Genomic DNA, 19,534 nt, shown 5'->3' on the forward strand with positions numbered 1-19,534 from the left:
TGAAATGTCGAAAAAGATGCGGGGTATGATGCTCACAGCACCTGGTATTCCCAAGCGGTCTCCCAATCAGGTACTAAACAGGCCGAACCATGCTTGGCTTCCGAGATCGGACGAGATCGGACCTTTTCAGGGTGGTATGGCCGTGAGCGGTACTGCTCATGCAGATGGACACCCATGAAATGTCGAAAAAGATGCGGGGTATGATGCTCACAGCACCTGGTATTCCCAAGCGGTCTCCCAATCAGGTACTAACCAGGCCAAACCATGCTTGGCTGCTGAGATCGGACGAGATCGGGCGAGATCGGGCCTTATCAGGGTGGTATGGCCGTGAGCGGTACTGCTCTTGCAGATGGACACCCATGAAATGTCGAAAAAGATGCGGGGTATGATGCTCACAGCACCTGGTATTCCCAAGCGGTCTCCCAATCAGGTACTAACCAGGCTGAACCATGCTTGGCTGCCAAGATCGGACGAGATCGGGCCTTATCAGGGTGGTATGGCCGTGAGCAGTACTCTGCTTGCAGATGGACACCCATGAAATGTCGAAAAAGATGCGGGGTATGATGCTCACAGCACCTGGTATTCCCAAGCGGTCTCCCAATCAGGTACTAACCAGGCCGAATCATGCTTGGCTGCCGAGACCGGACGAGATCAGGCGAGATCGGGCCTTATCAGGGTGGTATGGCCGTGAGCGGTACTGCTCTTGCAGATGGACACCCATGAAATGTCGAAAAAGATGCGGGGTATGATGCTCACAGCACCTGGTATTCCCAAGCGGTCTCCCAATCAGGTACTAACCAGGCCGAACCATGCTTGGCTGCCGAGATCGGACGAGATCGGGCCTTTTCAGGGTGGTATGGCCGTGAGCGGTACTGCACTAGCAGATGGACACCCATGAAATGTCGAAAAAGATGCGGGGTATGATGCTCACAGCACCTGGTATTCCCAAGCGGTCTCCCAATCAGGTACTAAACAGGCCGAACCATGCTTGGCTTCCGAGATCGGACGAGATCGGACCTTTTCAGGGTGGTATGGCCGTGAGCGGTACTGCTCATGCAGATGGACACCCATGAAATGTCGAAAAAGATGCGGGGTATGATGCTCACAGCACCTGGTATTCCCAAGCGGTCTCCCAATCAGGTACTAAACAGGCCGAACCATGCTTGGCTTCCGAGATCGGGCCTTTTCAGGGTGGTATGGCCGTGAGCGGTACTGCACTAGCAGATGGTCACCCATGAAATGTCGAAAAAGATGCGGGGTATGATGCTCACAGCACCTGGTATTCCCAAGCGGTCTCCCAATCAGGTACTAACCAGGCCGAACGATGCTTGGCTTCCGAGATCGGACGAGATCGGGCCTTTTCAGGGTGGTATGGCCGTGAGCGGTACTGCACTAGCAGATGGACACCCATGAAATGTCGAAAAAGATTCGGGGTATGATGCTCACAGCACCTGGTATTCCCAAGCGGTCTCCCAATCAGGTACTAACCAGGCCGAACCATGCTTGGCTTCCGAGATCGGACGAGATCGGGCCTTTTCAGGGTGGTATGGCCGTGAACGGTACTGCTCTTGCAGATGGACACCCATGAAATGTCGAAAAAGATGCGGGGTATGACGCTCACAGCACCTGGTATTCCCAAGCGGTCTCCCAATCAGGTACTAACCAGGCCGAACAATGCTTGGCTGCCGAGATCGGACGAGATCGGGCCTTTTCAGGGTGGTATGGCCGTGAGCGGTACTGCTCTTGCAGATGGACACCCATGAAATGTCGAAAAAGATGCGGGGTATGATGCTCACAGCACCTGGTATTCCCAAGCGGTCTCCCAATCAGGTACTAACCAGGCCGAACCATGCTTGGCTTCCGAGATCGGACGAGATCGGGCCTTTTCAGGGTGGTATGGCCGTAAGCGGTACTGCTCCCGCAGATGGACACCCATGAAATGTCGAAAAAGATGCAGGGTATGATGCTCACAGCACCTGGTATTCCCAAGCGGTCTCCCAATCAGGTACTAACCAGGCCGATCCATGCTTGGCTTCCGAAATCGGGCGAGATCGGGCCTTTTCAGGGTGGTATGGCCGAGAGCGGTACTGCTCTTGCAGATGGACACCCATGAAATGTCGAAAAAGATGCGGGGTATGATGCTCACAGCACCTGGTATTCCCAAGCGGTCTCCCAATCAGGTACTAAACAGGCCGAACCATGCTTGGCTTCCAAGATCGGACGAGATCGGGCCTTTTCAGGGTGGTATGGCCGTAAGCGGTACCGTTTTTGCAGATGGACACCCATGAAATGTCGAAAATGATGCGGGGTATGATGCTCACAGCACCTGGTATTCCCAAGCGGTCTCCCAATCAGGTACTAAACAGGCCGAACCATGCTTGGCTTCCGAGATCGGACGAGATCGGGCCTTTTCAGGGTGGTATGGCCGTGAGCGGTACTGCACTAGCAGATGGACACCCATGAAATGTCGAAAAAGATGCGGGGTATGATGCTCACAGCACCTGGTATTCCCAAGCGGTCTCCCAATCAGGTACTAACCAGGCCGAACCATGCTTGGCTTCTGAGACTGGACGAGATCGGGCTTTTTCAGGGTGGTATGGCCGTGAGCGGTACTGCTCTTGCAGATGGACACCCTTGAAATGTCGAAAAAGATGCGGGGTATGATGCTCACAGCACCTGGTATTCCCAAGCGGTCTCCCAATCAGGTACTAAACAGGCCGAACCATGCTTGGCTGCCGAGATCGGACGAGATCGGGCCTTTTCAGGGTGGTATGGCCGTGAGCGGTACTGCACTAGCAGATGGACACCCATGAAATGTCGAAAAAGATGCGGGGTATGATGCACACAGCACCTGGTATTCCCAAGCGGTCTCCCAACCAGGTACTAACCAGGCCGAACCATGCTTGACTTCCGAGATCGGACGAGACCGGGCGAGATCGGGCCTTATCAGGGTGGTATGGCTGTGAGCGGTACTGCTCTTGCAGATGGACACCCATGAAATGTCGAAAAAGATGCGGGGTATGATGCTCACAGCACCTGGTATTCCCAAGCGGTCTCCCAATCAGGTACTAACCAGGCCGAACCATGCTTGGCTGCCGAGATCGGACGAGATCGGGCCTTTTCAGGGTGGTATGGCCGTGAGCGGTACTGCACTAGCAGATGGACACCCATGAAATGTCGAAAAAGATGCGGGGTATGATGCTCACAGCACCTGGTATTCCCAAGCGGTCTCCCAATCAGGTACTAACCAGGCCGAACCATGCTTGGCTGCCGAGATCGGACGAGATCGGGCCTTTTCAGGGTGGTATGGCCGTGAGCGGTACTGCACTAGCAGATGGACACCCATGAAATGTCGAAAAAGATGCGGGGTATGATGCTCACAGCACCTGGTATTCCCAAGCGGTCTCCCAATCACGTACTAAACAGGCCGAACCATGCTTGGCTTCCGAGATCGGACGAGATCGGGCCTTTTCAGGGTGGTATGGCCGTGAGCGGTACTGCTCTTGCAGATGGACACTTATGAAATGTCGAAAAAGATGCAGGGTATGATGCTCACAGCACCTGGTATTCCCAAGCGGTCTCCCAATCAGGTACTAAACAGGCCGAACCATGCTTGGCTTCCGAGATCAGACGAGATCGGGCCTTTTCAGGGTGGTATGGCCGTGAGCGGTACTGCACTAGCAGATGGACACCCATGAAATGTCGAAAAAGATGCGGGGCAAGATGCTCACAGCACCTGGTATTCCCAAGCGGTCTCCCAATCAGGTACTAACCAGGCCGAACCATGCTTGGCTTCCGAGATCGGACGAGATCGGGCCTTTTCAGGGTGGTATGGCCGTGAGCGGTACTGCTCTTGCAGATGGACACCCATGAAATGTCGAAAAAGATGCGGGGTATGATGCTCACAGCACCTGGTATTCCCAAGCGGTCTCCCAATCAGGTACTAAACAGGCCGAATCATGCTTGGCTGCCGAGATCGGGCGAGATCGGACGAGATCGGGCCTTTTCAGGGTGGTATGGCCGTGAGCGGTACTGCACTAGCAGATGGACACCCATGAAATGTCGAAAAAGATGCGGGGTATGATGCTCACAGCACCTGGTATTCACAAGCGGTCTCCCAATTAGGTACTAAACAGGCCGATCCATGCTTGGCTTCCGAGATCGGACGAGATCGGACGAGATCGGGCCTTTTCAGGGTGGTATGGCCGTGAGCGGTACTGCACTAGCAGATGGACACCCATGAAATGTCGAAAAAGATGCGGGGCATGATGCTCACAGCACCTGGTATTCCCAAGCGGTCTCCCAATCAGGTACTAACCAGGCCAAACCATGCTTGGCTTCCTAGATCGGGCGAGATCGGGCCTTTTCAGGGTGGTATGGCCGTGAGCGGTACTGCTTGTGCAGATGGACACCCATGAAATGTCGAAAAAGATGCGGGGCAAGATGCTCACAGCACCTGGTATTCCCAAGCGGTCTCCCAATCAGGTACTAAACAGGCTGAACCCTGCTTGGCTGCCGAGATCGGACGAGATCGGGCGAGATTGGGCCTTTTCAGGGTGGTATGGCCGTGAGCGGTACTGCTCTTGCAGATGGACACCCATGAAATGTCGAAAAAGATGCGGGGTATGATGCTCACAGCACCTGGTATTCCCAAGCGGTCTCCCAATCAGGTATTAACCAGGCCGAACCATGCTTGGCTGCCGAGATCGGACGAGATCGGGCGAGATCGGGCCTTATCAGGGCGGTATGGCCGTGAGCGGTACTGCTCTTGCAGATGGACACCCATGAAATGTCGAAAAAGATGCGGGGTATGATGCTCACAGCACCTGGTATTCTCAAGCGGTCTCCCAATCAGGTACTAACCAGGCCGAACCATGCTTGGCTGCCGAGTTCGGACAAGATCGGGCGAGATCGGGCCTTTTCAGGGTGGTATGGCAGTGAGCGGTACTGCTCTTGCAGATGGACACCCATGAAATGTCGAAAAAAATGCGGGGTATGATGCTCACAGCACCTGGTATTCCCAAGCGGTCTCCCAATCAGGTACTAACCAGGCCGAACCATGCTTGGCTGCCGAGGTCGGACGAGATCGGGCGAGATCGGGCCTTATCAGGGTGGTATGGCCGTGAGCGGTACTGCTCTTGCAGATGAACACTGTCAGGTTCTTTAATAATTACCTTCGTCCGTAATTATCAATAACTGCAGGAAGACATCTTATTCAATTATTGACATTTAATTAAATAGAAATGGATACAACAGATAAAAGCCTCCGGAGGGGAGCGTTACAGCAAGTGTCACCTTACAACTTCCGAACGTCTCCTCGAATAGACGTTTTCGTCCCATTCTTATGGTCACAAGTTACAGAGTTGTTGATCATTCCATCACGTATGAGTAAAAACAACATCTGGGACTACAATAACAATCAAAGTATTTTACTAATAACAAAAACAGGGACTAGACCTAACTACATGTAGATTAGAGTAATTATACAACCTCCTTGACCTAAGAATCATATAATATAATCATAATCATATAATCGTTACATACAGAAAAACCCGAAGTGTACGGTTACATAACGATCACAATATTCTTGTTATTGTCCGAATAGCCCTGTCCTCGTCACCAAGGGCCCACCAAATCTCAAGGACCCAGATTGGGTGGATTGTTTGTATAACCATCCTGGAACAGGCTGTCCAGGTTAAAGATGACTTGGTGTGACCTCAACACTTTTGAAAAACAGAAAGAGAATGATTTAACAAAGTAATGAATTAATACAGAGAAAAGAAAGAGAATGATTTAATAAAGAAATGAATTAATATAACTATTATAATAGTAAAACAGAACAAACCCAACAGACACCCATGAAATGTCGAAAAAGATGCGGGGTATGATGCTCACAGCACCTGGTATTCCCAAGCGGTCTCCCAATCAGGTACTAAACAGGCCGAACCATGCTTGGCTTCCGAGATCGGACGAGATCGGGCCTTTTCAGGGTGGTATGGCCGTGAGCGGTACTGCACTAGCAGATGGACACCCATGAAATGTCGAAAAAGATGCGGGGTATGATGCACACAGCACCTGGTATTCCCAAGCGGTCTCCCAATCAGGTACTAAACAGGCCGAACCATGCTTGGCTTCCGAGATCGGGCGTGATCGGGCCTTTTCAGGGTGGTATGGCCGTGAGCGGTACTGCACTAGCAGATGGACACCCATGAAATGTCGAAAAAGATGCGGGGTATGATCCTCACAGCACCTGGTATTCCCAAGCGGTCTCCCAATCAGGTACTAACCAGGCCAAACCATGCTTGGCTTCCTAGATCGGACGAGATCGGGCCTTTTCAGGGTGGTATGGCCGTGAGCGGTACTGCTCTTGCAGATGGACACCCATGAAATGTCGAAAAAGATGCGGGGTATGATGCTCACAGCACCTGGTATTCCCAAGTGGTCTCCCAATCAGGTACTAACCAGGCCAAACCATGCTTGGCTTCCGAGATCGGACGAGATCGGGCCTTTTCAGGGTGGTATGGCCGTGAGCGGTACTTCTCTTGCAGATGGACACCCATGAAATGTCGAAAAAGATGCGGGGTATGATGCTCACAGCACCTGGTATTCCCAAGCGGTCTCCCAATCAGGTACTAACCAGGCCGAACCTTGCTTGGCTTCCGAGATCGGACGAGATCGGGCCTTTTCAGGGTGGTATGGCCGTGAGCGGTACTGCACTAGCAGATGGACACCCATGAAATGTCGAAAAAGATGCGGGGTATGATGCACACAGCCCCTGGTATTCCCAAGCGGTCTCCCAATCAGGTACTAAACAGGCCGAACCATGCTTGGCTTCCGAGATCGGGCGAGATCGGGCCTTTTCAGGGTGGTATGGCCGTGAGCGGTACTGCACTAGCAGATGGACACCCATGAAATGTCGAAAAAGATGCGGGGTATGATGCTCACAGCACCTGGTATTCCCAAGCGGTCTCCCAATCAGGTACTAACCAGGCCGAACCATGCTTGGCTTCCTAGATCGGACGAGATCGGGCCTTTTCAGGGTGGTATGGCCGTGAGCGGTACTGCTCTTGCAGATGGACACCCATGAAATGTCGAAAAAGATGCGGGGTATGATGCTCACAGCACCTGGTATTCCCAAGCAGTCTCCCAATCAGGTACTAACCAGGCCAAACCATGCTTGGCTTCCGAGATCGGACGAGATCAGGCCTTTTCAGGGTGGTATGGCCGTGAGCGGTACTTCTCTTGCAGATGGACACCCATGAAATGTCGAAAAAGATACGGGGTATGATGCTCACAGCACCTGGTATTCCCAAGCGGTCTCCCAATCAGGTACTAACCAGGCCGAACCTTGCTTGGCTTCCGAGATCGGACGAGATCGGTCCTTTTCAGGGTGGTATGGCCGTGAGCGGTACTGCACTAGCAGATGGACACCCATGAAATGTCGAAAAAGATGCGGGGTATGATGCTCACAGCACCTGGTATTCCCAAGCGGTCTCCCAACCAGGTACTAACCAGGCCGAACCATGCTTGGCTTCCAAGATCGGACGAAATCGGGCCTTTTCAGGGTGGTATGGCCGTGAGCGGTACTGCACTAGCAGATGGACACCCATGAAATGTCGAAAAAGATGCGGGGTATGATGCTCACAGCACCTGGTATTCCCAAGCGGTCTCCCAATCAGGTACTAACCAGGCCGAACCATGCTTGGCTGCCGAGATCAGACGAGATCGGGCCTTATCAGGGTGGTATGGCCGTGAGCGGTACTCTTCTTGCAGATGGACACCCATGAAATGTCGAAAAAGATGCGGGGTATGATGCTCACAGCACCTGGTATTCCCAAGCGGTCTCCCAATCAGGTACTAACCAGGCCGAACCATGCTTGGCTGCCGAGATCGGACGAGATCGGGCGAGATCGGGCCTTATCAGGGTGGTATGGCCGTGAGCGCTACTGCTCTTGCAGATGGACACCAATGAAATGTCGAAAAAGATGCGGGGTATGATGCTCACAGCACCTGGTATTCCCAAGCGGTCTCCCAATCAGGTACTAACCAGGCCGAACCATGCTTGGCTGCCGAGATCGGACGAGATCGGGCCTTTTCAGGGTGGTATGGCCGTGAGCGGTACTGCACTAGCAGATGGACACCCATGAAATGTCGAAAAAGATGCGGGGTATGATGCTCACAGGACCTGGTATTCCCAAGCGGTCTCCCAATCAGGTACTAAACAGGCCGAACCATGCTTGGCTTCCGAGATCGGACGAGATCGGACCTTTTCAGGGTGGTATGGCCGTGAGCGGTACTGCACTAGCAGATGGACACCCATGAAATGTCGAAAAAGATGCGGGGTATGATGCTCACAGCACCTGGTATTCCCAAGCGGTCTCCCAATCAGGTACTAAACAGGCCGAACCATGCTTGGCTTCCGAGATCGGACGAGATCGGGCCTTTTCAGGGTGGTATGGCCGTGAGCGGTACTGCACTAGCAGATGGACACCCATGAAATGTCGAAAAAGATGCGGGGTATGATGCTCACAGCACCTGGTATTCCCAAGCGGTCTCCCAATCAGGTACTAACCAGGCCGAACCATGCTTGGCTTCCGAGATCGGGCCTTTTCAGGGTGGTATGGCCGTGAGCGGTACTGCTATTGCAGATGGACACCCATGAAATGTCGAAAAAGATGCGGGGTATGATGCTCACAGCACCTGGTATTCCCAAGCGGTCTCCCAATCAGGTACTAAACAGGCCGAACCATGCTTGGCTTCCGAGATCGGACGAGATCGCGCCTTCTCAGGGTGGTATGGCCGTGAGCGGTACTGCTCTTGCAGATGGACACCCATGAAATGTCGAGAAAGATGCGGGGTATGATGCTCACAGCACCTGGTATTCCCAAGCGGTCTCCCAATCAGGTACCAAACAGGCCGAACCATGCTTGGCTTCCAAGATCGGACGAGATTGGGCCTTTTCAGGGTGGTATGGCCATGTGCGGTACTGCACTTGCAGATGGACACCCATGAAATGTCGAAAAAGATGCGGGGTATGATGCTCACAGCACCTGGTATTCCCAAGCGGTCTCCCAATCAGGTACTAAACAGGCCGAACCATGCTTGGCTTCCGAGATCGGACGAGATCGGGCCTTTTCAGGGTGGTATGGCCGTGAGCGGTACTGCACTAGCAGATGGACACCCATGAAATGTCGAAAAAGATGCGGGGTATGATGCTCACAGCACCTGGTATTCCGAAGCGGTCTCCCAATCAGGTACTAAACAGGCCGAACCATGCTTGGCTGCCGAGATCGGGCGAGATCGGGCCTTTTCAGGGTGGTATGGCCGTGAGCGGTACTGCACTTGCAGATGGACACCCATGAAATGTCGAAAAAGATGCGGGGTATGATGCTCACAGCACCTGGTATTCCCAAGCGGTCTCCCAATCAGGTACTAAACAGGCCGAACCATGCTTGGCTGCCGAGATCGGACGAGATCGGGCCTTTTCAGGGTGGTATGGCCGTGAGCGGTACTGCACTAGCAGATGGACACCCATGAAATGTCGATAAAGATGCGGGGTATGATGCTCACAGCACCTGGTATTCCCAAGCGGTCTCCCAATCAGGTACTAACCAGGCCGAACCATGCTTGGCTTCCGAGATCGGACGAGATCGGGCCTTTTCAGGGTGGTATGGCCATGAGCGGTACTGCTCTTGCAGATGGACACCCATGAAATGTCGAAAAAGATGCGGGGTATGATGCTCACAGCACCTGGTATTCCCAAGCGGTCTCCCAATCAGGTACTAAACAGGCCGAACCATGCTTGGCTGCCGAGATCGGGCCTTTTCAGGGTGGTATGGCCGTGAGCGGTACTGCACTAGCAGATGGACACCCATGAAATGTCGGTAAAGATGCGGGGTATGATGCTCACAGCACCTGGTATTCCCAAGCGGTCTCCCAATCAGGTACTAACCAGGCCGAACCATGCTTGGCTTCCGAGATCGGACGAGATCGGGCCTTTTCAGGGTGGTATGGCCGTGAGCGGTACTGCTCTTGCAGATGGACACCCATGAAATGTCGAAAAAGATGCGGGGTATGATGCTCACAGCAACTGGTATTCCCAAGCGGTCTCCCAATCAGGTACTAAACAGGCCGAACCATGCTTAGCTTCCGAGATCGGACGAGATCGGGCCTTTTCAGGCTGGTATGGCCGTGAGCGGTACTGCACTAGCAGATGGACACCCATGAAATGTCGAAAAAGATGCGGGGTATGATGCTCACAGCACCTGGTATTCCCAAGCGGTCTCCCAATCAGGTACTAAACAGGCCGAACCATGCTTGGCTTCCGAGATCGGACGAGATCGGGCCTTTTCAGGGTGGTATGGCCGTGAGCGGTACTGCACTAGCAGATGGACACCCATGAAATGTCGAAAAAGATGCGGGGTATGATGCTCACAGCACCTGGTATTCCCAAGCGGTCTCCCAATCAGGTACTAACCAGGCCGAACCATGCTTGGCTGCCGAGATCGGACGAAATCGGACGAGATCGGGCCTTATCAGGGTGGTATGGCCGTGAGCGGTACTGCACTAGCAGATGGACACCCATGAAATGTGGAAAAAGATGCGGGGTATGATGCTCACAGCACCTGGTATTCCCAAGTGGTCTCCCAATCAGGTACTAACCAGGCCAAACCATGCTTGGCTGCCGAGATCGGACGAGATCGGACGAGATCGGGCCTTATCAGGGTGGTATGGCCGTGAGCGGTACTGCTCTTGCAGATGGACACCCATGAAATGTCGAAAAAGATGCGGGGTATGATGCTCGCAGCACCTGGTATTCCCAAGCGGTCTCCCAATCAGGTACGAACCAGGCCGGACCATGTTTGGCTGCCAAAATCGGACAAGATCGGGCCTTTTCAGGGTGGTAAGGCCGTGAGCGGTACTGCTCTTGCAGATGGACACCCATGAAATGTCGAAAAAGATGCGGGGTATGATGCTCACAGCACCTGGTATTCCCAAGCGGTCTCCCAAACAGATACTAACCAGGCCGAACCATGCTTGGCTTCCGAGTTCGGACGAGATCGGGCCTTTTCAGGGTGGTATGGCCTTGGGCGGTACTGCTCTTGCAGATGGACACCCATGAAATGTCGAAAAAGATGCGGGGTATGATGCTCACAGCACCTGGTATTCCCAAGCGGTCTCCCAAACAGGTACTAAACAGGCCGAACCATGCTTGGCTTCCGAGATCGGACGAGATCGGGCCTTTTCAGGGTGGTATGGCCGTGGGCGGTACTGCACTTTCAGATAGACACCCATGAAATGTCGAAAAAGATGCGGGGTATGATGCTCACAGCACCTGGTATTCCCAAGCGGTCTCCCAATCAGGTACTAAACAGGCCGAACCATGCTTGGCTGCCGAGATCGGACGAGATCGGGCCTTTTCAGGGTGGTATGGCCGTGAGCGGTATGGCACCAGCAGATGGACACCCATGAAATGTCGAAAAAGATGCGGGGTATGATGCTCACAGCACCTGGTATTCCCAAGCGGTCTTCAATCAGGTACTAAACAGGCCGAACCATGCTTGGCTTCCGAGATCGGACGAGATCGGGCCTTTTCAGGGTGGTATGGCCGTGGGCGGTACTGCACTTTCAGATAGACACCCATGAAATGTCGAAAAAAATGCGGGGTATGATGCTCACAGCACCTGGTATTCCCAAGCGGTCTCCCAATCAGGTACTAACCAGGCCAAACCATGCTTGGCTTCCTAGATCGGGCGAGATCGGGCCTTTTCAGGGTGGTATGGCCGTGAGCGGTACTGCTCGTGCAGATGGACACCCATGAAATGTCGAAAAAGATGCGGGGCAAGATGCTCACAGCACCTGGTATTCCCAAGCGGTCTCCCAATCAGGTACTAAACAGGCTGAACCCTGCTTGGCTGCCGAGATCGGACGAGATCGGGCGAGATTGGGCCTTTTCAGGGTGGTATGGCCGTGAGCGGTACTGCTCTTGCAGATGGACACCCATGAAATGTCGAAAAAGATGCGGGGTATGATGCTCACAGCACCTGGTATTCCCAAGCGGTCTCCCAATCAGGTATTAACCAGGCCGAACCATGCTTGGCTGCCGAGATCGGACGAGATCGGGCGAGATCGGGCCTTATCAGGGCGGTATGGCCGTGAGCGGTACTGCTCTTGCAGATGGACACCCATGAAATGTCGAAAAAGATGCGGGGTATGATGCTCACAGCACCTGGTATTCTCAAGCGGTCTCCCAATCAGGTACTAACCAGGCCGAACCATGCTTGGCTGCCGAGTTCGGACGAGATCGGGCGAGATCGGGCCTTTTCAGGGTGGTATGGCAGTGAGCGGTACTGCTCTTGCAGATGGACACCCATGAAATGTCGAAAAAAATGCGGGGTATGATGCTCACAGCACCTGGTATTCCCAAGCGGTCTCCCAATCAGGTACTAACCAGGCCGAACCATGCTTGGCTGCCGAGGTCGGACGAGATCGGGCGAGATCGGGCCTTATCAGGGTGGTATGGCCGTGAGCGGTACTGCTCTTGCAGATGAACACTGTCAGGTTCTTTAATAATTACCTTCGTCCGTAATTATCAATAACTGCAGGAAGACATCTTATTCAATTATTGACATTTAATTAAATAGAAATGGATACAACAGATAAAAGCCTCCGGAGGGGAGCGTTACAGCAAGTGTCACCTTACAACTTCCGAACGTCTCCTCGAATAGACGTTTTCGTCCCATTCTTATGGTCACAAGTTACAGAGTTGTTGATCATTCCATCACGTATGAGTAAAAACAACATCTGGGACTACAATAACAATCAAAGTATTTTACTAATAACAAAAACAGGGACTAGACCTAACTACATGTAGATTAGAGTAATTATACAACCTCCTTGACCTAAGAATCATATAATATAATCATAATCATATAATCGTTACATACAGAAAAACCCGAAGTGTACGGTTACATAACGATCACAATATTCTTGTTATTGTCCGAATAGCCCTGTCCTCGTCACCAAGGGCCCACCAAATCTCAAGGACCCAGATTGGGTGGATTGTTTGTATAACCATCCTGGAACAGGCTGTCCAGGTTAAAGATGACTTGGTGTGACCTCAACACTTTTGAAAAACAGAAAGAGAATGATTTAACAAAGTAATGAATTAATACAGAGAAAAGAAAGAGAATGATTTAATAAAGAAATGAATTAATATAACTATTATAATAGTAAAACAGAACAAACCCAACAGACACCCATGAAATGTCGAAAAAGATGCGGGGTATGATGCTCACAGCACCTGGTATTCCCAAGCGGTCTCCCAATCAGGTACTAAACAGGCCGAACTATGCTTGGCTTCCGAGATCGGACGAGATCGGGCCTTTTCAGGGTGGTATGGCCATGAGCGGTACTGCACTAGCAGATGGACACCCATGAAATGTCGAAAAAGATGCGGGGTATGATGCTCACTGCACCTGGTATTCCCAAGCGGTCTCCCAATCTGGTACTAAACAAGTCTATCCATGCTTGGCTTCCGAGATCGGGCGAGATCGGGCCTTTTCAGGGTGGTATGGCCGTGAGCGGTACTGCTTTTGCAGATGGACACCCATGAAATGTCGAAAAAGATGCGGGGTATGATGCTCACAGCACCTGGTATTCCCAAGCGGTCTCCCAACCAGGTACTAACCAGGCCCAACCATGCTTGGCTTCCAAGATCGGACGAGATCGGGCCTTTTCAGGGTGGTATGGCCGTGAGCGGTACTGCACTAGCAGATGGACACCCATGAAATGTCGAAAAAGATGCGGGGTATGATGCTCACAGCACCTGGTATTCCCAAGCGGTCTCCCAATCAGGTACTAACCAGGCCGAACCATGCTTGGCTTCCGAGATCGGACGAGATCAGGCCTTTTCAGGGTGGTATGGCCGTGAGCGGTACTGCTCTTGCAGATGGACACCCATGAGCTAAAGTATTAATTCGACCTTCTACACCTGCTACCCAAATCAATTGGGATTTGACATTGTTCAAAGTCAGTTGGAATATTCAGGTTATAAAAGAGGGGGGAAAAGGCAGGAATATATACAGCTATGTTTTACTTTTGTGCATTTCAGGCCAAATTGGTATTTGTCTTTGAGTCAGCAATAATAACAAAGGAGTAAAGTCAGCTTGATTGCAGTAAGACTTTTTGCACTCTATACACTCAATTTTCACATGTTGTTTTACTTCTGGACGCTGCAAATGGACTGCACATCTGTTGCATCGTGTGTATATATGTGTATTACCGTACTTTGAATTTTGATTTAAACCTTTACAACCCAACTGCCTCAGATCAAGCAATTATAATGTAAAGTAGTAGATGTTTAAAAAAAGCACCAAATGCAAAAAGATAACAAAATAACAATACTAAATAGTCAAATAAGCAACTCCATTATTCTTTTAGAGAAAATATCTCAGCGGGGTCAAGTCATTCAATTCAAATCGACTGGTAATCAGATTCAATTAAAGACTAACCGATTGGGTGCAATGTTGTAGTGGCAGCACAACTAAATGAATTCACTGAATTTAAATGGGATTTATAAGTGTTTTCACATTTTATACTGTAAAACAAAAAATCACATAGGATTTATGGTTAAACACTGGAGCTACAGAATTTTACCAGAAATTACATTCAATTGGTATAGCACTTCAATAACCACCAATTTATTGGAACACTATTGTAGATTTTTCATTTCACTGAAACTAAAATTATATTGCTCCACCACCACATGCACACACCCCTATTTTACTGTATAACTCTAGCAACCACAAGTATTTTATTTTTATTTTTTTAAGAAGAAAATGACTGACTATTCTTCTGTCTGTTCAGATATCACTACTTTTACATGATAAGAGAAGTAATTTTTAAAGAAGGCTCAGCAAAATACCCAGCATTCAATAGTACTGGCATGCTGGATCTTGCAAACTACACTCCTCAACTGCACGGAAAAAAAATAGAAAAAAACAGTCATACATTGTCTGCAGTACTTTCCACTCATTCGCTTACACTTTGTACTCCATCCTTTCTACACAAAAAGCATCATCCCGCTGTTACAGAGTAAAGAAGGTTGCACAGAGTCCTTTTCTTGCTGTTCTGTCTCTTTAGAACAGAAGGACACTTTGCGCTTCACAGAATGCAAGTCTACAAGTACTGCTGCTTAGATGTGGTTGAATGTTAGGCCCCTAAGAAATACATGTGAAGCAACAGCAATGCTTTACAAGGTGTCTATTGTTTATATAAATAAACATAAAACAGGTTACGAAAACATGCTGTAAAATCCAAATCATATTTTATCATAGTTTCACATGCTTAAACTAATAGTAATTGTTTAGTATAAATGATCGTCATGTGAAAGACATTGTTTAGTATTCTTTCATTCATTCATTCTCTCAACCGCTTATCCTCACAAGGGTCACGGGGGGTGCTAAGGCCTATCCCAGCTATCTACGGGCACCAGGCGGGGGACAAAAGAATGAACATAATTTAAAGTAATTGCTCTACAGTTGTACTGCATACCGGAGGTCATTTAATTCATTCAGATCAAGAACCTCAAATAACATATCGGCTGGTATTGTTGGAGATGGAAATCCAACTCATTTTATCTCTGAGGGCTAGCTGCGAATGCACTTGCATTATGTCAGTAAAATTCTAGAAATCATAGCGAAAGGGTTATTTTTCAAGAAAATCTGTTCCCGAAAGACCGACAAATTGTCTTTATTTGATGCTCTTGTCAGGAGTGGTTGGATTGCCTTTCCTGGCATGACGTCACGATAACTATCAGCTGTCACTAATTACGTGATTAGATTATTTTTGGCGTCACTGGACAAGGTCCAAGTGGACATGGGGAAGCTGGAGCACCTCTTTGAGTCCAGGGCCAAAGAGACGCCATGGGCCAAGAAAGCGCCAGAGAGCAAAAAGTCCGAGATCCTGGTTCTGGACTCCAAGCGGAGCACCGCCATCAACATCGGGATGACGGTCCTGCCCGCCGTTCACGTCATCAAGAGCGCCATCCTCAACTTTGACGACTTTGCCATCAACAAGGAGGGTGTGGAGAAGATCCTGAGCATGACGCCCACAGAGGAGGAGAAGCAGAAGATCCGCGAGGCTCGCTCGGCCAATCCCGACGTTCCCCTGGGGACGGCCGAGGAATTCCTCTCGGGCCTGGCTTCCGTCAGCGCCTTGACCCACCGCCTGCAGCTGTGGTCTTTCAAACTCAACTATGAGGCACTCGAGCAGGAGATCGCCGAGCCCCTGTTTGACCTGAAGTTGGGCATGGAGCAGCTGGCCGGCAACCGGACCTTCAAGAAGATCCTGGCCACGCTGCTGGCCGTGGGGAACTTCCTCAACGGGTGTCCTCCTCACCAGAATCTTCAGGCTCCCTCCATGGTGAATCAATTCCTCTGGGCATAGGCATAAGATAACTTGGGCGCTCTCTGGTGGTTGTACGCACCTGGGCATCATGATGAAACGGTAAAGGCTTCCCAGGGCGACGTGCATAGCAGTGGTGGGGCGTATGAGTACGCTGCGGCTCTAACTCTTCTACCAGCTGTGGCTCATCTCTAGAAATGATGTGCCTGAGAGCCCCGCACCACGGTGTGTCCATTACAAAATTCCTAAACGATTCTGAGGGGTTTCTTATACATTCCAAGCAGTCCGGTGTCTTCGAGGTGGATGGTTTGCGTCGCCGAGTGCGTCGGCGCGAGCGTGGGTGGCGCTCCGCTGGGTCCATAATGGTTGGATCGTGCTGTTACGATTTCGCCGCGTAGTGCGACGCGATCGTAGGGTAAGTTGAACCCAGATGCAGAGTCGCCGAAGTAATTGGAAAGGTGAGGCAGATCTGTAGCTCTTGTTGGTTGATTTAATAAACGGGGTAACATAACTTAAACAACTTGGCTTGACCACTCATTACAAACGAACTGAACATGCGGCGTGGCGTCAATGGAAACAGCAATTACTACGAGGATTAACAGGAAACGAAACCAGAACTTAACCAGTCGATCCAACCGCGTCCACAGAAAATCATAATGCTTAAATACCAAAAATAATCTAATCACGTAATTAGTGACAGCTGATAGTTATCGTGACGTCATGCCAGGAAAGGCAATCCAACCACTCCTGACAGCTCTGAGTGATTTTGGATCCTTTGTTTCTCCCCCAAGTAATGAGGACATGTTCTTTTTAAGATAGCTCTCCATCTAAGTCCTACTATAGGTCCAGTCTTGGTAAAAGGTGCATGATGACAACTGATCTATCTGAAATCCAGAATTTGATCTGGATTTCAGATAGATCACCCATGAAATGTCGAAAAAGATGCGGGGTATGATGCTCACAGCACCTGGTATTCCCAAGCGGTCTCCCAATCAGGTACGATCCAGGCCGAACCTTGCTTGGCTTCTGAGATCGGACGAGATCGGGCCTTTTCAGGGTGGTATGGCCGTGAGCGGTACTGCTCTTGCAGATGGACACCCATGAAATGTCGAAAAAGATGCGGGGTATGATGCTCACAGCACCTGGTATTCCGAAGCGGTCTCCCAATCAGGTACTAAACAGGCCGAACCATGCTTGGCTGCCGAGATCGGACGAGATCGGGCCTTTTCAGGGTGGTATGGCCGTGAGCGGTACTGCACTAGCAGATGGACACCCATGAAATGTCGAAAAAGATGCGGGGTATGATGCTCACAGCACCTGGTATTTCCAAGCGGTCTCCCAATCAGGTACTAACCAGTCCGAACCATGCCTGGCTTCCGAGATAGGACGAGATCGGGCCTTTTCAGGGTGGTATGGCCGTGAGCGGTACTGCACTAGCAGATGGACACCCATGAAATGTCGAAAAAGATGCGGAGTATGATGCTCACAGCACCTGGTATTCCCAAGCGGTCTCCCAATCAGGTGCTAACCAGGCCGAACCATGCTTGGCTGCCAAGATCGGGCGAGATCTGGCCTTTTCAGGGTGGTATGGCCGTGAGCGGTACTGCTCATGCAGATGGACACCCATTAAATGTCGAAAAAGATGCGGGGTATGATGCTCACAGCACCTGGTATTTCCAAGCGGTCTCCCAATCAGGTACTAACCAGGCCGAACCATGCTTGGCTTCCGAGATCGGACAATCGGGCCTTTTCAGGGTGGTATGGCCGTGAGCGGTACTGCACCACCAGATGGACACCCATGAAATGTCGAAAAAGATGCGGGGTATGATGCTCACAGCACCTGATATCCCCAAGCGGTTTCCCAATCAGCTACTAACCAGGCCGAACCATGCTTGGCTTCCGAAATCGGACGAGATCGGGCCTTTTCAGGGTGGTATGGCCGTGAGCGGTGCTGCACTAGCAGATGGACACCCATGAAATGTCGAAAAAGATGAGGGGTATGATGCTCACAGCACCTGGTATTCCCAAGCGGTCTCCCAATCAGGTACTAACCAGGCTGAACCATGCTTGGCTTCCGAGATCGGACGAGATCGGGCTTTTTCAGGGTGGTATGGCCGTGAGCGGTACTGCTCTTGCAGATGGACACCCATGAAATGTCGAAAAAGATGCGGGGTATGATGCTCACAGCACCTGGTATTCCCAAGCGGTCTCCCAATCAGGTACTAAACAGGCCGAACCATGCTTGGCTGCCGAGATCGGACGAGATCGGGCCTTTTCAGGGTGGTATGGCCGTGAGCGGTACTGCACTAGCAGATGGACACCCGTGAAATGTCGAAAAAGATGCGGGGTATGATGCTCACAGCACCTGGTATTCCCAAGCGGTCTCCCAACCAGGTACTAACCAGGCTGAACCATGCTTGACTTCCGAGATCGAACGAGATCGGGCCTTTTCAGGGTGGTATGGCCGTGAGCGTTACTGCTTTTGCAGATGGACACCCATGAGATGTCGAAAAAGATGCAGGGTATGATGCTCACAGTACCTGGTATTCCCAAGCGGTCTCCCAATCAGGTACTAACCAGGCCGAACCATGCTTGGCTTCCGAGTTCGGACGAGATCGGGCCTTTTCAGGGTGGTATGGCCGTGAGCGGTATTGTCTTTGCAGATGGACACCCATGAAATGTCGAAAAAGATGCGGGGTATGATGCTCACAGCACCTGGTATTCCCAAGCGGTCTCCCAATCAGGTACTAACCAGGCCGAAACATGCTTGGCTTCCGAGATCGGGCGAGATCGGGCCTTTTCAGGGTGGTATGGCCGTGAGCGGTACTGCTTTTGCAGATGGACACCCATGAAATGTCGAAAAAGATGCGGGGTATGATGCTCACAGCACGTGGTATTCCCAAGCGGTCTCCCAATCAGGTACTAACCAGGCCGAACAATGCTTGGCTGCCGAGATCGGACGAGATCGGACGAGATCGGGCCTTTTCAGGGTGGTATGGCTGTGAGCGGTACTGCACTAGCAGATGGACACCCATGAAATGTCGAAAAAGATGCGGGGTATGATGCTCACAGCACCTGGTATCCCCAAGCGGTCTCCCAATCAGGTACTAACCAGGTCGAACAATGC

General features: G+C 51.0%; 1 non-coding gene and 80 pseudogenes across 1 annotated transcript; all 81 read right to left on the reverse strand.

Moving 5' to 3' along the window:
* Positions 1-29: 29 nt before the first annotated feature.
* LOC144189869 (5S ribosomal RNA) lies at positions 30-148 on the reverse strand (annotated as a pseudogene).
* Positions 149-204: 56 nt separating this feature from the next.
* LOC144184903 (5S ribosomal RNA) lies at positions 205-333 on the reverse strand (annotated as a pseudogene).
* Positions 334-389: 56 nt separating this feature from the next.
* Positions 390-508, reverse strand: LOC144183113 (5S ribosomal RNA; annotated as a pseudogene).
* A 56-nt stretch (positions 509-564) lies between these two features.
* Positions 565-693, reverse strand: LOC144186928 (5S ribosomal RNA; annotated as a pseudogene).
* Positions 694-749: 56 nt separating this feature from the next.
* LOC144186900 (5S ribosomal RNA) lies at positions 750-868 on the reverse strand (annotated as a pseudogene).
* Positions 869-924: 56 nt separating this feature from the next.
* LOC144189870 (5S ribosomal RNA) lies at positions 925-1,043 on the reverse strand (annotated as a pseudogene).
* Positions 1,044-1,099: 56 nt separating this feature from the next.
* Positions 1,100-1,208, reverse strand: LOC144186825 (5S ribosomal RNA; annotated as a pseudogene).
* Positions 1,209-1,264: 56 nt separating this feature from the next.
* On the reverse strand, positions 1,265-1,383 carry LOC144189231 (5S ribosomal RNA; annotated as a pseudogene).
* Positions 1,384-1,439: 56 nt separating this feature from the next.
* LOC144185337 (5S ribosomal RNA) lies at positions 1,440-1,558 on the reverse strand (annotated as a pseudogene).
* Positions 1,559-1,614: 56 nt separating this feature from the next.
* LOC144190426 (5S ribosomal RNA) lies at positions 1,615-1,733 on the reverse strand (annotated as a pseudogene).
* Positions 1,734-1,789: 56 nt separating this feature from the next.
* LOC144184191 (5S ribosomal RNA) lies at positions 1,790-1,908 on the reverse strand (annotated as a pseudogene).
* A 56-nt stretch (positions 1,909-1,964) lies between these two features.
* LOC144183783 (5S ribosomal RNA) lies at positions 1,965-2,083 on the reverse strand (annotated as a pseudogene).
* Positions 2,084-2,139: 56 nt separating this feature from the next.
* On the reverse strand, positions 2,140-2,258 carry LOC144190750 (5S ribosomal RNA; annotated as a pseudogene).
* Positions 2,259-2,314: 56 nt separating this feature from the next.
* LOC144187715 (5S ribosomal RNA) lies at positions 2,315-2,433 on the reverse strand (annotated as a pseudogene).
* Positions 2,434-2,489: 56 nt separating this feature from the next.
* Positions 2,490-2,608, reverse strand: LOC144183028 (5S ribosomal RNA; annotated as a pseudogene).
* A 56-nt stretch (positions 2,609-2,664) lies between these two features.
* LOC144188908 (5S ribosomal RNA) lies at positions 2,665-2,783 on the reverse strand (annotated as a pseudogene).
* Positions 2,784-2,839: 56 nt separating this feature from the next.
* LOC144183384 (5S ribosomal RNA) lies at positions 2,840-2,968 on the reverse strand (annotated as a pseudogene).
* Positions 2,969-3,024: 56 nt separating this feature from the next.
* LOC144186912 (5S ribosomal RNA) lies at positions 3,025-3,143 on the reverse strand (annotated as a pseudogene).
* A 56-nt stretch (positions 3,144-3,199) lies between these two features.
* LOC144186924 (5S ribosomal RNA) lies at positions 3,200-3,318 on the reverse strand (annotated as a pseudogene).
* A 56-nt stretch (positions 3,319-3,374) lies between these two features.
* Positions 3,375-3,493, reverse strand: LOC144189777 (5S ribosomal RNA; annotated as a pseudogene).
* Positions 3,494-3,549: 56 nt separating this feature from the next.
* Positions 3,550-3,668, reverse strand: LOC144188166 (5S ribosomal RNA; annotated as a pseudogene).
* A 56-nt stretch (positions 3,669-3,724) lies between these two features.
* Positions 3,725-3,843, reverse strand: LOC144191586 (5S ribosomal RNA; annotated as a pseudogene).
* Positions 3,844-3,899: 56 nt separating this feature from the next.
* Positions 3,900-4,028, reverse strand: LOC144186659 (5S ribosomal RNA; annotated as a pseudogene).
* A 56-nt stretch (positions 4,029-4,084) lies between these two features.
* Positions 4,085-4,213, reverse strand: LOC144186537 (5S ribosomal RNA; annotated as a pseudogene).
* Positions 4,214-4,269: 56 nt separating this feature from the next.
* Positions 4,270-4,388, reverse strand: LOC144181848 (5S ribosomal RNA; annotated as a pseudogene).
* A 56-nt stretch (positions 4,389-4,444) lies between these two features.
* Positions 4,445-4,573, reverse strand: LOC144184172 (5S ribosomal RNA; annotated as a pseudogene).
* Positions 4,574-4,629: 56 nt separating this feature from the next.
* On the reverse strand, positions 4,630-4,758 carry LOC144185351 (5S ribosomal RNA; annotated as a pseudogene).
* Positions 4,759-4,814: 56 nt separating this feature from the next.
* Positions 4,815-4,943, reverse strand: LOC144186525 (5S ribosomal RNA; annotated as a pseudogene).
* Positions 4,944-4,999: 56 nt separating this feature from the next.
* On the reverse strand, positions 5,000-5,128 carry LOC144183629 (5S ribosomal RNA; annotated as a pseudogene).
* Positions 5,129-5,888: 760 nt separating this feature from the next.
* On the reverse strand, positions 5,889-6,007 carry LOC144187716 (5S ribosomal RNA; annotated as a pseudogene).
* A 56-nt stretch (positions 6,008-6,063) lies between these two features.
* Positions 6,064-6,182, reverse strand: LOC144182405 (5S ribosomal RNA; annotated as a pseudogene).
* Positions 6,183-6,238: 56 nt separating this feature from the next.
* On the reverse strand, positions 6,239-6,357 carry LOC144181885 (5S ribosomal RNA; annotated as a pseudogene).
* Positions 6,358-6,413: 56 nt separating this feature from the next.
* LOC144188100 (5S ribosomal RNA) lies at positions 6,414-6,532 on the reverse strand (annotated as a pseudogene).
* A 56-nt stretch (positions 6,533-6,588) lies between these two features.
* LOC144189027 (5S ribosomal RNA) lies at positions 6,589-6,707 on the reverse strand (annotated as a pseudogene).
* Positions 6,708-6,763: 56 nt separating this feature from the next.
* Positions 6,764-6,882, reverse strand: LOC144183771 (5S ribosomal RNA; annotated as a pseudogene).
* A 56-nt stretch (positions 6,883-6,938) lies between these two features.
* On the reverse strand, positions 6,939-7,057 carry LOC144190200 (5S ribosomal RNA; annotated as a pseudogene).
* A 56-nt stretch (positions 7,058-7,113) lies between these two features.
* LOC144189341 (5S ribosomal RNA) lies at positions 7,114-7,232 on the reverse strand (annotated as a pseudogene).
* Positions 7,233-7,288: 56 nt separating this feature from the next.
* On the reverse strand, positions 7,289-7,407 carry LOC144188565 (5S ribosomal RNA; annotated as a pseudogene).
* Positions 7,408-7,463: 56 nt separating this feature from the next.
* LOC144189153 (5S ribosomal RNA) lies at positions 7,464-7,582 on the reverse strand (annotated as a pseudogene).
* A 56-nt stretch (positions 7,583-7,638) lies between these two features.
* On the reverse strand, positions 7,639-7,757 carry LOC144188377 (5S ribosomal RNA; annotated as a pseudogene).
* A 56-nt stretch (positions 7,758-7,813) lies between these two features.
* Positions 7,814-7,942, reverse strand: LOC144182687 (5S ribosomal RNA; annotated as a pseudogene).
* Positions 7,943-7,998: 56 nt separating this feature from the next.
* Positions 7,999-8,117, reverse strand: LOC144186936 (5S ribosomal RNA; annotated as a pseudogene).
* A 56-nt stretch (positions 8,118-8,173) lies between these two features.
* On the reverse strand, positions 8,174-8,292 carry LOC144182854 (5S ribosomal RNA; annotated as a pseudogene).
* Positions 8,293-8,348: 56 nt separating this feature from the next.
* LOC144187717 (5S ribosomal RNA) lies at positions 8,349-8,467 on the reverse strand (annotated as a pseudogene).
* A 56-nt stretch (positions 8,468-8,523) lies between these two features.
* Positions 8,524-8,632, reverse strand: LOC144186029 (5S ribosomal RNA; annotated as a pseudogene).
* A 56-nt stretch (positions 8,633-8,688) lies between these two features.
* LOC144191537 (5S ribosomal RNA) lies at positions 8,689-8,807 on the reverse strand (annotated as a pseudogene).
* Positions 8,808-8,863: 56 nt separating this feature from the next.
* Positions 8,864-8,982, reverse strand: LOC144183830 (5S ribosomal RNA; annotated as a pseudogene).
* Positions 8,983-9,038: 56 nt separating this feature from the next.
* LOC144187718 (5S ribosomal RNA) lies at positions 9,039-9,157 on the reverse strand (annotated as a pseudogene).
* Positions 9,158-9,213: 56 nt separating this feature from the next.
* On the reverse strand, positions 9,214-9,332 carry LOC144183044 (5S ribosomal RNA; annotated as a pseudogene).
* Positions 9,333-9,388: 56 nt separating this feature from the next.
* LOC144188910 (5S ribosomal RNA) lies at positions 9,389-9,507 on the reverse strand (annotated as a pseudogene).
* Positions 9,508-9,563: 56 nt separating this feature from the next.
* On the reverse strand, positions 9,564-9,682 carry LOC144185642 (5S ribosomal RNA; annotated as a pseudogene).
* Positions 9,683-9,738: 56 nt separating this feature from the next.
* On the reverse strand, positions 9,739-9,847 carry LOC144187093 (5S ribosomal RNA; annotated as a pseudogene).
* Positions 9,848-9,903: 56 nt separating this feature from the next.
* LOC144191598 (5S ribosomal RNA) lies at positions 9,904-10,022 on the reverse strand (annotated as a pseudogene).
* A 56-nt stretch (positions 10,023-10,078) lies between these two features.
* On the reverse strand, positions 10,079-10,197 carry LOC144182128 (5S ribosomal RNA; annotated as a pseudogene).
* Positions 10,198-10,253: 56 nt separating this feature from the next.
* Positions 10,254-10,372, reverse strand: LOC144187719 (5S ribosomal RNA; annotated as a pseudogene).
* A 56-nt stretch (positions 10,373-10,428) lies between these two features.
* On the reverse strand, positions 10,429-10,557 carry LOC144184260 (5S ribosomal RNA; annotated as a pseudogene).
* A 56-nt stretch (positions 10,558-10,613) lies between these two features.
* LOC144183066 (5S ribosomal RNA) lies at positions 10,614-10,742 on the reverse strand (annotated as a pseudogene).
* A 231-nt stretch (positions 10,743-10,973) lies between these two features.
* Positions 10,974-11,092, reverse strand: LOC144183598 (5S ribosomal RNA; annotated as a pseudogene).
* A 56-nt stretch (positions 11,093-11,148) lies between these two features.
* LOC144190655 (5S ribosomal RNA) lies at positions 11,149-11,267 on the reverse strand (annotated as a pseudogene).
* Positions 11,268-11,323: 56 nt separating this feature from the next.
* LOC144188911 (5S ribosomal RNA) lies at positions 11,324-11,442 on the reverse strand (annotated as a pseudogene).
* A 56-nt stretch (positions 11,443-11,498) lies between these two features.
* On the reverse strand, positions 11,499-11,616 carry LOC144186067 (5S ribosomal RNA; annotated as a pseudogene).
* Positions 11,617-11,672: 56 nt separating this feature from the next.
* LOC144181849 (5S ribosomal RNA) lies at positions 11,673-11,791 on the reverse strand (annotated as a pseudogene).
* A 56-nt stretch (positions 11,792-11,847) lies between these two features.
* On the reverse strand, positions 11,848-11,976 carry LOC144184173 (5S ribosomal RNA; annotated as a pseudogene).
* A 56-nt stretch (positions 11,977-12,032) lies between these two features.
* On the reverse strand, positions 12,033-12,161 carry LOC144185352 (5S ribosomal RNA; annotated as a pseudogene).
* A 56-nt stretch (positions 12,162-12,217) lies between these two features.
* Positions 12,218-12,346, reverse strand: LOC144185127 (5S ribosomal RNA; annotated as a pseudogene).
* A 56-nt stretch (positions 12,347-12,402) lies between these two features.
* LOC144183630 (5S ribosomal RNA) lies at positions 12,403-12,531 on the reverse strand (annotated as a pseudogene).
* Positions 12,532-13,291: 760 nt separating this feature from the next.
* On the reverse strand, positions 13,292-13,410 carry LOC144191203 (5S ribosomal RNA; annotated as a pseudogene).
* Positions 13,411-13,466: 56 nt separating this feature from the next.
* On the reverse strand, positions 13,467-13,585 carry LOC144184833 (5S ribosomal RNA; annotated as a pseudogene).
* A 56-nt stretch (positions 13,586-13,641) lies between these two features.
* Positions 13,642-13,760, reverse strand: LOC144185981 (5S ribosomal RNA). The gene has a single exon (XR_013324815.1). It is a non-coding gene; the product is annotated as a 5S ribosomal RNA (ribosomal RNA).
* A 56-nt stretch (positions 13,761-13,816) lies between these two features.
* On the reverse strand, positions 13,817-13,935 carry LOC144187831 (5S ribosomal RNA; annotated as a pseudogene).
* A 3,427-nt stretch (positions 13,936-17,362) lies between these two features.
* On the reverse strand, positions 17,363-17,481 carry LOC144191211 (5S ribosomal RNA; annotated as a pseudogene).
* A 56-nt stretch (positions 17,482-17,537) lies between these two features.
* Positions 17,538-17,656, reverse strand: LOC144190900 (5S ribosomal RNA; annotated as a pseudogene).
* Positions 17,657-17,887: 231 nt separating this feature from the next.
* On the reverse strand, positions 17,888-18,006 carry LOC144186871 (5S ribosomal RNA; annotated as a pseudogene).
* Positions 18,007-18,062: 56 nt separating this feature from the next.
* On the reverse strand, positions 18,063-18,179 carry LOC144185764 (5S ribosomal RNA; annotated as a pseudogene).
* A 56-nt stretch (positions 18,180-18,235) lies between these two features.
* LOC144185340 (5S ribosomal RNA) lies at positions 18,236-18,354 on the reverse strand (annotated as a pseudogene).
* Positions 18,355-18,410: 56 nt separating this feature from the next.
* Positions 18,411-18,529, reverse strand: LOC144188351 (5S ribosomal RNA; annotated as a pseudogene).
* A 56-nt stretch (positions 18,530-18,585) lies between these two features.
* Positions 18,586-18,704, reverse strand: LOC144188912 (5S ribosomal RNA; annotated as a pseudogene).
* Positions 18,705-18,760: 56 nt separating this feature from the next.
* Positions 18,761-18,879, reverse strand: LOC144187906 (5S ribosomal RNA; annotated as a pseudogene).
* A 56-nt stretch (positions 18,880-18,935) lies between these two features.
* On the reverse strand, positions 18,936-19,054 carry LOC144184576 (5S ribosomal RNA; annotated as a pseudogene).
* A 56-nt stretch (positions 19,055-19,110) lies between these two features.
* Positions 19,111-19,229, reverse strand: LOC144191634 (5S ribosomal RNA; annotated as a pseudogene).
* Positions 19,230-19,285: 56 nt separating this feature from the next.
* Positions 19,286-19,414, reverse strand: LOC144187181 (5S ribosomal RNA; annotated as a pseudogene).
* Between the last annotated feature and the right edge of the window lie 120 nt (positions 19,415-19,534).

This window comes from Stigmatopora nigra, unplaced genomic scaffold (assembly GCF_051989575.1).
Source record: "Stigmatopora nigra isolate UIUO_SnigA unplaced genomic scaffold, RoL_Snig_1.1 HiC_scaffold_24, whole genome shotgun sequence".
In the NCBI taxonomy this organism is placed as follows: Eukaryota; Metazoa; Chordata; class Actinopteri; order Syngnathiformes; family Syngnathidae; genus Stigmatopora; species Stigmatopora nigra.